Source organism: Mastacembelus armatus, chromosome 4, assembly GCF_900324485.2.
Source record: "Mastacembelus armatus chromosome 4, fMasArm1.2, whole genome shotgun sequence".
Lineage (NCBI taxonomy): Eukaryota > Metazoa > Chordata > Actinopteri > Synbranchiformes > Mastacembelidae > Mastacembelus > Mastacembelus armatus.
Window position 1 is genome coordinate 8,899,186 of NC_046636.1, and position 13,915 is coordinate 8,913,100.

The window sequence follows — 13,915 nt, forward strand, 5'->3', positions numbered from 1 at the left end:
TTCCACCACTCTATGACACAGAAATCAATTGAGGTCTTCTATCTTTAAAGGACTTACCATACTTTTTCAGATTTTTAACCTATTTTCCCTTTTTATCATTGTCAAAATTTTACCTTATGTGAATTCAATATGACAATCACTGTGCTTTAAATAGGTAATCAATCACTTTGAAGAGAGAGGTTTTGCCTTTCTTTAAGTGTTTTGAAAAGACAGACAATAATGTAAAGTAGCTGTGTGGATGGTAAAATGTAGTCATCACTTTGAGGGCCTGACTGTGATATGCAGCAGTGGGCTGACAGACCATAAGTATAGTCCTTTAATGATGCTCAAGATACTCAAGTACAATAAAACAGAGTTCATTTCAGAAAGTCTAACTCATGTGTTTCTTTATATTTGTTTGATATCATTCTACTGTCAATTATATCCCCATATTCATTGCCACTTGCTGAACATTCCCCTTAAGGAACAAGTCCATGCATTAGGAAAAGCTTGAATGGCCAGTCTCCAGCAAAGGGCCACATTTCAACTTGTCTCTGTGAAAGCATCTGAGCACCAGTATATAGTGTAGGGGAAAGCAGCCGTGCCACTTTAAAGATTTGATTAAGTAAAACCTGCAGCTGAAGTTGATTGATTAAATGCCCTCGAAGTCTTTCGGTTTTTTTTTTTTTTTCATCAAGCAGCCAGCAGCAAAGTCAGTATGCAGAAAATAGTGTATAGCTGGCTCACTCATTATAGGGAATTTAAATGCATGTGAATATACTTTAAATGCTTTAAATGCCAAAAATAGACTTTCATATTTATTTAAAAACTTGAAACACACTTGTTTAATGGTTGGAAATTATAGATTTGGATCAATTACAAATATATTTTTGTTACGCATATTCCCTCAGAAATGAGAAATAAACTGAAAACTTATTTTCAGTTGTTTTACTAGTTTTCCAGTATTTTCTAAAAGTAATGCCAATAAGAAGAAACAAATTTGCCCAAAACAGATACATTGTTATAAACACTTTTGTTTGCAGTGTAGTAGCCTACACAACATGAAACGTGCAAAGAACCTCACTTATAATTGCGATAAGAAGATATGACGCTTTATCTTTAAGATGCTCCGGCTGCACTGGGGAGGAGGAGGCTGCCTTGGCTCAGTGCGCAGCCTGCATTGGTCTGTTTCATGCTGCCTTACCTCCCCTCTTATCCCGGGTAAAGCCAGGTTTACGATGCTACTGGAGGATAGCTTCAGTGAGGCGTGGGGGAACGGCATGACTTCATCACGTCAAGTGAAGCACTGCAAAAAAAAAAAAAAAAAAAAAAAAAATGTCCTTAACGACAAGTTGTCAGCCTTGTGTTCAAACTTAAACACGAATTTAAACCAAAATGTTTTCAAAAACAAAACGTCAGAATGTCGAGATGATGCATTAGAGAGTTCATTTTAATCCTAGGAACATTTTATAAAAAGATTGCAATAAAGAGTTAAAGTAACACAATCAAACAATCAATGTTAAAATATTTAATGCTACATTAAATGTATCTATTATTGTCTTTTTTTTTTATCAGTGTAAACGTTAAAATAACGTGCCATAAAGAAGAGGTGGTTGTGGGAGGGGTAGATGGAGAGAGCCTTGAGTTGAGGGGTGGCTGGAGAGGGAGGGCCGGACGCATGACATCATTCCCTCAGCTTCCCTGCGCGGACAGAGCATTGGCTTCTCCAAGTGCTCACGGCGGCTGCTGCTGAGGGAGCGACTCTTCCTGCCGTACCCAGACGCGTCCTGAGCAACCTGCGCTCTTGGGGTGGATTTTAAAAACATTATTTAACCCGGCAGAGGAACCTGTGAAAACCTCCTCACTGGACCTTCCGCAGGGACGCGCACGTTTAACACGAACCCGAGGATTATAGCTTGTTTAAAATATGAAGATGTGAGGGTTTATTAAGCCGAGAAGAAAGAAAGAGGAACTCCCAGGCTGACAAAAAAGGTAGGCACTCTTCCCTGTACTCTTGCCCAGCTACTTTTGTTTGCCTTTTTTTCCTCTTTTACAAGAGCTGGGAATTTAATTTATCTAAACTCCTAAACAAAAATTAGGCGTTTGGGCATATGATTTCGGAGCGCAGGAGCTGTTCGTATTTCTGCGCACAGAGACGCAGGCAAGTGCTCAAAGAGGAGCATCATTTCAGAATACTGCAAATAAGCTTGTTCGAGCAGTTCGATGGAGCGAGATCATGGATAGTCCAGGACCCATGCAGTGGGAGACCCCCGAATGTGGCACCACAAACCTGCTGCTGGTCTTGCTGTTGGTGGCAGAGCATATCTGCTCCTTGAGTGGAAAGATATTATTCGGAACAACGGTCGTAATAAGCACGGCTTCCCTTTTATTCCCTCTACTGATAGTTCATTACAATTTCATTCTCACAGGCAAAAGTGCAGCGGAAAGAAGAACGAAGACTGCCAAGAGTTTTTTTTTCTTACCTTTATATACGCTTTTTAGCTTTTGAGCATAGCGCATATTTCTGAATCATCTTTTTTTCGGGTGGAGGTGTGTATGTGCGTGTGTGTGTGTGTGTAAGAGAGAGAGAGAGAGAGAGTGTGTGTGTGTGTGTTGGTGGGGGGCTGCTCCATCTAGCAAGTGCATCTCCACAGGGGGGTGTTTCATTAACCAAGTCAACCGTGAGAAGCTTTGCATTAGAATCCATCGATATGAACATACCTGTAGATGATGACACATTTAGTCCTTCTTGTTGGGATCGACTGGAAATGTCGTTTTCGATATTTCACTCATCCGCTCCTGTCCATATGTGTGCGTGCATGCGACCCGCTGTTTGATATAATGTTAATGGTATATACATGGTGGATGTTTGAAGTACTGTGGCGTCGGTCTAGACCCTTTAGCCGGGGTTGCCTATGCGCACCCCGTTGTCAGTGGCGTGTAGAACGGAGTTGGACTGATTTCGACGTGCGCCACTCGAGCTTTGCACAGAACCACCGAGGTGGAGTCAGCACAGCAGTGACACTGACTTTTTTTTTTCTTTGTAAGTGCTGGTGATGCCTTGTTGAATGTTGAAATTTGTTGAACGCAACAGTAAACGGAAACCGTGTTGTTTCTCGTCGAGATTCGTGATGTTTTGTTATTTTATATCCAGCGAGGAACATAAAAACGCGCTGATGATCGTGGCGATTTCTAACTTTCCATTTGTGTATCACTTTGGAATAACACTGGTTTGCCGTAGGCTATTTATCTTTTTTCTTCACTCGTCTTATGATGGTTCTTGGAAATTATGCACACACTTGCTGCCACATGCTGGTTTGACATATTGTAATGATAAAGTTTTAAAAGATGTGGCGGAGCCCTTATTTGAAGTCCTTTTCGCATATCATTCCAATTCATTATAATAAAGCATCGGTTTGAAGCATTATCTTAAAGAATTCCAATTATCTGTGATTTTTTTTTTTTATTATTCGAAGCTTCACTTCTTGTTCCATGTCCTGCTTCGATCGCAATGAGCGCATCGCGCGTCTACAAAGCTCATAAAAGCCAAAGGAGAGAACAATATCTCGCCAGCGCGCGGGTTGTTAAAAGAAAATGGCTTTATTCATTTTTCTCTGTACCCGTGGTAACTTAGTTATAGCTTTTTTATGGAGCCTAGAAATGGCTTACAGGCTTGCAGTGAAATGTAATGTAATCAAATTTATGATGTTGCTGTGTATTACAATTCCCTGTTATGCTCCGTCACATGAGAAATTTGGAGTGACCCCACCACTCTCTTTCCTCCCCAACACACACGCGCGCGCACACACACGCACACACACACACACACTCACACCCAGGAGCAGACTGCTCAGGAGCCTTACAGCAAGGCAAGTGCACACCCAACTTCAAATTTTATATAGGCCTTATTCAGGCAACCAATGAATATTTTATGCATATATTTTTCAATAACAATACAAAGTTTGGCCTGAACCACACGATTTGTTGCATAAGTTGGTGTGTACAGCTTAAAACACAAAGAGACAGATTTGCATTCACTCTCTGCTTGCCTTTGTGATGTTACATCATTTTATGCACGACAGCACCCATGGGAGCTTAGGCTACCGTTTGTAATAAGAGTGTTTAAATTATAATTTTGATCCTTATTTCAGCATGGACGTGTCTGTATGTTTCAAGCCTCCTCTTGATATTAAGATGTGTTGCCACCCAATGATCACTATGACAGGAGGGAGTCACTCACTCAGTGCTGTCTTAACAGGCAGGCCTGTGGAAGGACAGCCAGACTTAATGGGCTGGACATATTTTATGAAGCATCTCCACACTCAGCCTTTGTTCATGGAGCAATCAAATACCCATGTTGGACATGGTCAGAGGCTGCACACTTTAAAAAATAATGGTGCACCATCGATTCTTCTAAGATCTGGATAAAGGAAATGAGGACTTTAAGGTTCCTCACAAGTTAAAATAAAGGATTTCTTTAAATTTAGTTTTTACACCTTTCATACCACACTGCACTCAGAAGCTTTCAAATATATTTTAAAAAAAAACTAACCCTAACCCTTTATTTTGAAGCCTATTTTATTTTTAGCGTGCACAGCATCATAGGTCACCTTTTAGAGGTGGCTCCAGGAGATTGAGATGAGCCAGCTTAGATTTTTGCTGTGTACATTTCTTAACTTTACATCAATCAACCAGCCTCTCTGTATATGAAGTGGGTGTTTAGATGGATTGCTCAAGCATCTGTTGGCTTCTCCTCCAAAAGTGCACTTCAATCACGCTTACCTGTCACCTAGAGCAGCATAAGCAGTTTGAGGTATATGAGGGGGAGGCCACTACTGTTAAAAATGCTCAACACTCATTGAAAATACAAATACTCATTGTGACAGACATGCTCCAGCTCATATGCGTAAACATATACAGTACTTGTATCACATTTATAATAAGAACTAAAAAGTTCTGTTTTGCAGTCTTATTACAAGTCACCAAGCATATGCGTGTGGCCATGTCATTAGAGAAGTCAAAATATAAATATGGGGATGGATGCCACCCACAAGGACACACATGCAAAGCAGAGGAAGCAAAAAAGATAGAGAGAAGAAAATATTTAATCATAAGCACACTTTATGGAGTGCTTTGGCCATGTGCACCGCACCAGTCTAATTACCAGGAGAGCGCTTGTTAGCTGTCACCTCCAGATAAACAGCGGACATTTTTTCTCTCTCATGTTTTTCTCCTACCTCTGGCAGAATTTGAAATTCTAAGTAGCAGAATGTCAATTTCAGAGTATCTCCTTCACATCCCACCCTCACCACCACCACTTGAGCCACATGCAAACACACAAAAATAATTTGTTTACCATATGTGTAAATGGTGAGAGTAAATAAAACCTGTGGAAGATTGACACGTATAACTAAACCACCAGTAGCTGAACCCCCAGGTTTAATTTAGAGGGACTTTGACATTTAAGAAAAGCAAAAGAGAGGTAGTGTAATGCATTTTGGTAGTCAACCTTCTGTCCAATGCTGACATGTTGGACAGTAAATCTTGTCAGGAAGCATATGGTCTTCAAGTCTGGATGTAAATGAATGCTGGAATATTCCATTGTCCTTGCATCAACAGTGGTTTATCATCTAAAATGACTCCGATATAAGCACTTTAAATGTAGTTTTGACTGCCAGAATGAGGGCAAAAATGCAGTATTCACAAATTTTCTGAGCTGGCTTGATCCCACAGTAGAGTTCAGACACTTTAATGGCTGTGATGCATATATATTGCCCTGGTACACACCAAGATAACACGAATAGAGAAGCTGGGTTTTACTGTACAGGTACATCCAAAAATGTCAGGAAGCCAAGGATCTGAATGAATGATGTCTTTGATCTGTATTACAGCTATACCCATTGTATAAAGTCTTGCTGTCTATTGCGTGCTGTTGCACCTTGGTGCCAAAAGGGAATAGCGAAAGTAACGTTCCTAGCAGTTACACTGAATGGTTTGGTGATTGTATACATCTATTGACACTGTAACAGTGTGTTACTCTGTGCCTTTAAAAATAACTTCAAAAGGTTTTTTGTTCATGTAAGTTAGAGGAGGGAGGTTTTCCAGGATGCAAAAGCCTACAGCATAACACCCTTAAAGGACTGAAGGGAATCGTTTATATTCTTTTCTTTATTTACCACTGGAATCCAGCAGAGCCAAATAACTAACAAGCTGTCCATGGTTGTCAGCTTGGCAGGATGTTTTCTGGAAAGCAGACAATTAGGAAACCTCTCACTGGATGAGACAGATGTAAATCTCCCTGGGGAGAGAAGCTTGCAGAGAGTTATTCGCCCTTGCAGCCACAACTTGCCCCCAAGGGTTGCAATTCTTGAAGGTCACGGTAGCATCTCGCCTCCCCTTTTTTCCTCTGGGTGTTGCCCGATGTTTCCCGCCATGCTGATGATTCGGGGGCTGGAAGTCTGTGAGAGTGATGCATCGCAAGAACAGCAAGAACAACAAAATGCTGTCTCGTCTGTTTATTGCTAGCCTGCATCATAGTCAAAGGCATCATAAAGCATGAATGATTAATACACTGTCTTAGATAGTAATTTATGTTTAATTCAGAATTGTACTGCAATGGTCTTCTTGTGGTATGGTGGGGTCATCAATGGGAGTGAGTCCTCGGGTCAAGATGCATGGTGAGAAGAAGGAAGAGGTACAAAGAATGCCATGCAAGAGCAGGGCAGAATTAAGACAGAGAGAGGAGAGAATTGTTGGTGGCCTTGTGCATTTCATCTGCAGGCCCCAATAAAACCCTCACAGGCCGGCATTGATCTCTCCCAGAATAATCCATTTAGACTGAGCGTGCCTACCCATGTGGGCCCTCTTCAATTATTTATGGCAGAATGCTGCGCAAGCTTCCGTTGGGATGCAACAACGTGCCCTGGGAAACCTGTGAACTGCTTATTGAAGGAGAGCAGGGGAAACACGAAGGGACAGAGGAAGGGAACGAAAGATGGAGGAAGACAGATTTGGAAGGCAGGTGAAAGACATGGGGAGAAGTAGTTCAGAGAGAAGGGAAGAGTGACAGGAAAAAAAAAGAAGGAACAAAGGCATGGAGGTGAGGAGAAGGGTAATGAAAGAGCTAGGAAACATGTAGTGAGAAAATGCATGCAAGAATGAGAATAACAAGGTATTTAGGGAGAAAGAGCTGATACAAAGCACATCAGAGGGAGGAATTTGCAAATGAATCCAAATAGAAAAAGAAGGTGAGGGAATGATGAAGAGAGGACATGGAATGAGGGACAGATGAAAGGGAACATAGATAAAGGAGGAGGGAAAGGTGGCAAGGAGAAACAAGATGTAGGAGTATTGATGGATAAATAAATCAAGAAATAAGGGTGAGAGAATGATAGGGAGAGAAAGATAAAGTAATAAGTGGATGAAAGAGAAGTGGGAACACAGAAGCAATACTATCAGAGATCTAAGGAAAAGTCAGGAATTGGGGAAAACAGGTGAAGAGGTTTGGAGAAATGGTAAGGAAGCATGAGATGAAAGAAGGCAGAGTTCTAAATGAGTCAAGGATGAAGAGATAACTGGAAATAAGGGAGAGATAGATGGATAGGAAGAGGGTGGGGGAGGGACCTTTTCAAAGCAAGTCATGAACAACTATTGATCATGGCAGAGTTATTGTTGCTATTGTACTAAGTGGAGACATGTCAGCTTGACTGCCTGTGGAGTCGATCATCATTTCCGCTGCACTCACCTTTAATGCTGCGTTTTATTAAAAATAACACAAAGTAGTCTTATGTTTTCCAGGACAAAGTCATAGAACATCCGGATGATCAGATAGTTTCACTCTCACTTTCTATAGCATTTATAAACTAAGCAACATTCAAACTGTTTAAAAATGAAACAAGATTATTGGGATATGATGATTTCAGCTCATTGGCAAATTTCTTTTATAATTCCAGATCTGAATATATATCATGATTCTTTTGCAGCGTATAGAAATCCTCAACTCCAAGCTGAACTTTCCTCCATTTGCCTGGTCTATATTCTGCTACACATAAACCCAGAGAGATTTGTCTTACCTGATTCCCACATCATTCACCATCAAGCTCTCCTCCTATTGCTGTAATTCCCCTATTAGGTTTCTACCCATCGTCTGCTGCCAAACCCAGATTTCTGATCTGGTGGCTGACAACTGGAATTGAAATTTCAGTCTTTACGGTTGAGTGATTACATCTGGCACATTTTGAGACAGAGTATACCTTTAATTCACAAGGGCTTTAACCCTTTGACCTCTCTAAAGCTCTAGCTGAAATGTAACAAGCCATTTTAGTTTCACAAATTTAAATGAGCTTTCCTACCTTGTGCAGTAACTGTAATTGCAGAAGTAAGTCATTAATTCATTTAGTGCAGTTTGCATTAATACTGTATTTTGAAGGTCCCTCCGTATTTAGCTTTTATCTACCTTATATTAATACTACAGATATTTAACTTTGAATCACATTTAGATCCATAATTATACATTACAACCCAAATTCTCTGGCAGTTAAACACTCATTAATTTCTAACAGCTAACAAAAGAAAGCTCACAAGGATGGAGCTGTTAGTTCAGTAGGAGAGGAGCGGGCATGCAGTAAGAAAAAAGGAAAAGGATATTTGAATGCCTGTTACATAGCCTTTGTCACTCAGAAACTATGTAATCAGATGGGCTAAATGGTGCTATTACCTAACTTGAGCAAAACAGCGGGTTTCTGTTTAATTAGTAGAAACCTATTTTCCTCCACTTGTCGTTCTCTGAAGCAGCCACCAAGGATTTACTGTTTGTCCACAGACACTGATTATTGGATTCTAGTAATTGTTTTGCCTGTGCTACATTAACAAACCTGTGTTTCCTCAAAGGCTGGCTCAATAGCGGCCTTTAATGGCAGGACCCCAGTTAAACTGAATGCTAACTGGGTCTTTACTATAATTACTATGGAGAATCAAAGACCAGGGAAGAAGAGGGCAAGAAAGACCTTTCTTGTTTATTTTCCATCACAGTTAAATTCATTATCTATGTTTAAAATGTTTAGTGAATGGTTCCATCCACACATCTTTGTGTGGGTGGTCCCTATGGCTCATGCGTCCAGGTGCACTGTGTGTTGCAATTCCTGTCCAGCAGTGCAGAGAAAGAAAGAGTGATATTCAGATCATGGCATTGCTGGTGTGTTAGGAATTTTTAGTCTCTGAGGGAAGTTCCAGAGATACATGGGGTGCAAAAAAAGAGGATATCCCTGCAGTGGAGGAATAACAAGGAGGAGGGATGATGGAGTACCTTTGGGGCTGTTGAGATGTAGGCCTGATGCAGCATTCCCTCCCCGCACTTATAATACCTTGACTGAGTTTGATTTCCATCCCAAGAAACTGTGTTTGGGGAAAACTCCAGTTTTCAGTCTTTAATTGTCATACCTTACAATGTATGAAACCCACATTGCCTGGAAAGGTGAGAGCATTGTTTCATTCTGTTCAAAGTCACCATCATTTATACAGCACACAAGCATGAACTGGTACCTGAACTAATGATATAGTACTGTAATAGTATTATGACCATTCAGTAAGAGACCACTGGCATGGTGCATGTGGTGACACAGAGAACTTAACCAAAAAACACAATGCAGTCAATTGGAAACACACATGCCCCTAGGTGGAATACTACATCATGTGAATGCCATAATGAATAGTTGTATTCTTTGATCTTACATGCTTGCTTTGCTTTGTTTGTTGAAATTTAAGTTAATCCCACTGTCAAGGACTGAATGCCTGAAATAAATTCTAAATTAAGCAATGATTGGTGATAAAGGCATGCAGAGGGACTTTTATGCAGGCAGACCCCTGTGACAACTAACTTATGGCCCCAATCTGCTACCTCATGTTGTTGATTTTTGCCTTTTTGCTGTCCGTCAGTTTGTGCCGTTAGCTCAAACCAGCTGCTGAGGCAAGAACAGGATCCTGAGGGAGAGGAGGAATGAGGTCTACTTAAAGGTAATTTATTTCTGCTGTCGCTTTGTTGGGTGAAGAGGAAGTGACAAATGCGAGCTGGTTGTTTATGAGGCCTGGCTAAGTGTTGGCAGGGCTGCTTTCCTCTGAGGTAGTTGGCTCCCTGTTTAATTCATGTCCTTGGGAGGTGCATTGCTTTGTGGCATAGTGTGTGGCAGGCGAGCTAATGAGAGGTGAACCTATCTGCTTCCCTTGTGCTTTCTCCATGCTTTCACTCTCTTTTTCCCTGTCCTTCTCATGTCTTTTTCCTCAACCTCTCTCTTTTCCTATTTTACCTCTAACTTTGCTCATTTCTCAGCCAATCCATCCCTTTTTTCTTTTTTTTTGTTTTGCTGTTCTGAGACCTGGAGTCAGGAAGGTAACATATGCACACAGGATCTCCTTCCAGTCGCTCCTACTGTAGTTTGCTCTGCTGGTCTGGATTAGAAACATGGACAAGGTGAACTCTCCATACGATCCCTTCCTTCTGAACACATCAGTCACACCTTTTACAAACTCCAAATAGGCGTACTGATTTTTCAAAGCTGTCCTGGTCATCACATTGATACACCTTTCCACGGTTGAAGGGCCTGTTTTCTTCCTGTGACATTCTCCCCTTCCTTTGTACATTTACGGTCAGTGAGTTAGTTTGGTAGGCTAGGTCACTCCTTCAGTTTTCAGTCTTTGAAAAGAAAGTTCAGTTCAGTGCAGCACAAGTGGCCAGGGTGTAAGCTCTAAAACACTCCGAAAGATGGACAGCAGAAGGGCAGGCTGAGCTGAAATGTGCATGTTTCTGCCACCTCAGCTCACCTACACCTTCTGACCCCCCTCTACCCTCTATATACTTTTGTAAAGTGCTGTTTTAATTGACACTAAGAAAAAAAGCTCTCTGGTTATATGACCGCTTGCTCCTGCTGCTTTCAAGTCCATTGAGGAGATTTTTCTCTCCTCTTCTTTGTCCATCATTCTTCTTAAACTAGTGTTCATTTTCTTTGTTTTGGTTTCTTTCTGCTTCTTTCCTTCCATTTCTTCAAGCTCTCCCTCTTTCTGCCTCTCCTCCGTCAGCTCAACACCATCCCATTCCCCACTGATTGCCTGTGTTGTTTCTCCCTTTCACTCATCTCCTTGTCTAGTTATTTACTTATCCTAGTTGTTTCTCCCTTTCCCACTTGTCTCCCCCTGCTCTTCTCCCTCTCCTTGGCTCTGAATATAAAAGTTGTATTTGGTGGTCTTGTGAATTATGAAATGAAAATTGCAAATAAATACAGAAATTTCAGTTTGGGAAACAAAACAATGAGAGTTCATCAAAAGACTGGTAAATTATTCCATAAATGTGCATGAAACAAACGTGATCAGAGTGATATTTAAGTGTTAAACGAATTCTGGGTGATTTCTGTTACCTACTTTTACCACACATGAAGTAACTTTACTGATAAAATAAGGGATGGTAGTGTGTCATAATAAAAAAATGCATTACATTTATAGTACATTGAATTTGTGATGATAGCTCAACAAAATATATTCACTTACTTACAAGGATAAACACTGTAACCATTATGTAATGGTTAGTAAAAGACTGGTCTAACACTCAGCAGTATCAGCCTTGTGACTGTTGAAAAACCAGTTACATCAGCCATACAAGTTGACCCTCTCATCCCCTGTACAAAGCTCTCTGTTCATCCATCTGACATCCGAGAGATAGCTAACAATAGCATAGGTAGGGCCTGTCTGGCAGTGGAAAGCTTTCTCCTCTCATCCTCTGCTCTGCAGTGCATGAAGAGTTTTGTTTGAATGTTTCTGCATGTCTTCCCTGTGTTCAGGCCCTTCAGCCCTAAAAAATAAAATGGTCACCTGAAACATACCTTCCCACTTTAATATTGTGTGTTATCTATTTCAGTGCGGTCAAGAGCAGATGACGTTTATTCATGACTGCAGACATATTTCCTTCTGTGATAGGAGGCAGGACTGACAAGAGACAGGCAGATGGTGAAAGCATTTCAGAGGAAAAGGATGTTAAAAACCTGATTTGTAGATCACTTTAACTAAATGTGACAAAGTTGTTGAGTTTTTAAGATAAATATTTTTTTGGGTATGTTGAATGCCACAAATTTCTGCTTGTGACATCAGGTATATTTATAGCTGTCATCTTCTCATACCTGGATAACTAGATGCACCTTATAACAACACTGTCATTGTCCCATTGCAATACTTGCTCTTGGTGGTATAGAGATTAATGTGAACAGTATATGTTTAATCTGAAATGAGTCATAGTGTTGTGAATTAATTAGAAAAATATACAGTAAGAGAATTAGAATACCTTACAGTACTTAAACAACAGGAAAGTAAAAGTACCTGTTTGACATGCTGCATAACTGAACTTTGCATTATTCCTCTGCTTTCCAGGCCATAGGTATTCTGTCTATATGTCACCTTCCAAAAATAGCTCTTAAGAGTACAGGCTGTCATCGGGTTGTATATACTGTTCCCGGGTCAGATGCCAATCCCGCTTAACATAGTCACCTGTCATGTATTTTTTATAGCTCTCTCTTTTTCATCCTTCATTCTCTTTTTTCCTCCCTTCCCTCTAACCAGCCTGTCCTGTCACTCTGAGATGTGGCTTTAACCTCTGGTGCAGTTTTTCACTGAAGCCCTTTGTTTTCATCTATTGTTCTTAAATGCAATTATAACCATCAGGGCTATTAAATATTTAGCTGGGGCTACTGCTTTCACTGGCTTCAGAGGAGCCCGCACCACAGATGTTCGAGTCATATTTCTATGGAGCAGCAACATGCACAGTTGCTCAATTAAACAAAAGTCTTTACTTGACAAGGGGTGTGTGTAAAGCATGTGTGTCTGAAGGGCAGTGTTTTATGTTTCTTACGGATGTATAGATTTCTGTGTGTTTGTGTTTGTGTGTGTGCATGTAGTACACCTTTGTTTGTGCATGTGTGGTCTGGGTTGTAATCATTTCTCCGACTGCTGTGTGTGTATTTTTTTCAGTGACTGCCCCTGAGATTACTTTGCTGTTCAATGTTAGAAAATTTATATGCAAGTCCATTCTCCATTTCCACTGCAGGAAGAACTGGAAAGATCACTTGCTTGAGAGAACAATAAATAAGCTCCTCTGCTATTGACTTATTTAAAGACATTGCGGGACAACACTGTCACAAATTATCTGTGCTTTGACTGCTGATTTAAAGAATGAGGTTGAAATTTAAGCGACTGCACCTTTGCGTGATAAGAAAAGATGACTTTTATTTTATTCTTTTACTGAAAATCATATTTTTCTGTTTTTCACTGCTCTTCCTGTGATTAGTGTTAATAAGTTTAAACATTAAAATCTGACCCCACTGATGGGAGGGTTTTGTTTTTTTTTCTTAAGTATTTCAACTTAGTGTTTTGGGCAATCTTAAATTGTGAAGTATTAAATTGATGAAGAAGGCTGTTCAGTGAAGGACTCCCTAAAATAGAAGAAGACATTTACTGTCACCTCATCATGTCCTTGCAGTATAACACTGCTTTGTTGTCTCAGCTTTTGTTGTTATTATTCAGAAATATTGAATATTATATTATATAATAATATATACAGAAATAATAGTGAGTAGCCATGGGTTCAGTGACTTACTCAAGGATGTATTGGCTGTCCTAAACATGAAATGTGATGTACTATCTATTAGACTTCCAACCACAGGGCTACTCTGCCAGATAATACTCTTACTTAACTTTTACTGCAGGAGATGCAAGATATGTTTCTGGCTCTGCCAAAAATAGTGTTTCATATTACATCTTAAAATAGGGTTGCTGCTCACATCTGAGACTCAGTTTATTCAGGAACTATCTATGCATTTGTTAGCAACCTGTACAGGTGTACTCTCTGTCTGCTCCAATGCACACAGTCAGCAATGTAGATAAAGGATGGGTGGAAGAAATC

General features: G+C 40.3%; 1 protein-coding gene across 1 annotated transcript in view; it reads left to right on the forward strand.

Moving 5' to 3' along the window:
• The first annotated feature begins 1,739 nt into the window (after positions 1-1,739).
• Positions 1,740-13,915, forward strand: part of ptprsa (protein tyrosine phosphatase receptor type Sa) — a 217,369-nt gene continuing 205,193 nt past the window's right edge. Inside the window, exon 1 of the mRNA XM_026322985.2 lies at positions 1,740-1,971. The gene's annotated coding sequence lies outside the window, so the exon portion shown is untranslated. The remainder of the gene's footprint in view (positions 1,972-13,915) is intronic.